Here is a 1,334-nt window from a genome sequence, read left to right as displayed (position 1 = left end):
GTGGGTTCAATTCCAGACCTGAAGGGCAGCTAGGGGCCATAGTCTCAGTGGTTACACCAGGCTCTATTGGACCAGCAAACCTGGTCCCCACCTTGCAGAAGATTTCTTGACTGATGTTTCCATGGATATTGATTGTGGATCCAAGCAAAATGAAATATTTGACAACTTCAATATTTTCTCTATTTACCTTGAAGTTGCTTGTTGGTCTAGTCATGAAGATTTTAGTCATTTTAAGGTGTAATACATTTAGTCTTTGATCTTCATCAGTGAGTACTTCAAGTCCTCTTCACTTTCAGTAAGAGAAGCAAAAGCAGTGAAGCTGAGAAAAAGAAGGAGAAAGGGTAAGGGAGAGTGATATAGTGAGCAGGAGATATCTGTCTCACATAAATGGCTCACAAGGTTGTAAAGGCTGGCAAATCCCAAGTCCATGTGTCAGATATCAAGCTTCAGGCTTCTCCTAGCTCACATAGCTGCAGGGGCTGACAAACCTAAGATTATCAGGGAAATACAGCAGGTTGATTGCTGCAGAGGCTGATTGATCCAAGATGGGCACATAAGCTGGCAGGCTGCTTTATCACAGGCTGCCAACGCAACAATACCAAGATCAGTAGGCAATATGGAAGCTCAATGGTACAAGCCAAAGAACTGGAGGTCAAATGATGATTAATATCCAGGATACAGATTGAGCATAAAGCCCAAGGAATTTGCCAGAATACACACACACACACACACACATACACACACATATATTGGAAGCAGGACACAACCCCAAAGAAAGTCCCTTTCACATGATTGGCTGTTCGTAACATATCTTACCATGGAAGTGATTAGATTATATCATCTCTCATCATTGGGAATGACTACATCATAAATGTCAAACCACTGAGAATCATGGCCTAGCCAAGTTGACACTCAATCTTAACTATCACTGTCCACCCCTTGTCAACTCAGTATCTTTACACATCTCATTCGACAACACATGGATTCTAAATAAAAACAATTGTAAAGTCCTACTAGTACCTAACATGATACAACTAGCATTCATACAGCCAAGTACACATTAGTCTCACTTACATCTTCTATTATATAAATGACAAAAATATTTCACATACACATACATGGAAGAAATATTCAACAATCACTATCCTCTTCAATCTTATTTCCCCTTGGTAATCACAATTGTTCACACCAGACAATACAGGAACTCTGTACTTTGTCTGTTGATAAAGAAGTATGAGGAGTCCAAAATGGCCAGGTGGCCTTCTTTTTTTTCTTTTTTTTTTTCTTTATAATTGTAATTTGGGTGAAGATTTACAGAGCAAATTCACTTTCCG

The sequence above is a fragment of the Orycteropus afer genome, unplaced genomic scaffold, assembly GCF_000298275.1.
Source record: "Orycteropus afer afer isolate SDZICR_OR568_19922 unplaced genomic scaffold, OryAfe1.0 scaffold01266, whole genome shotgun sequence".
Classification (NCBI taxonomy): domain Eukaryota; kingdom Metazoa; phylum Chordata; class Mammalia; order Tubulidentata; family Orycteropodidae; genus Orycteropus; species Orycteropus afer.
Note: the sequence above shows the minus strand (reverse complement) of the source record.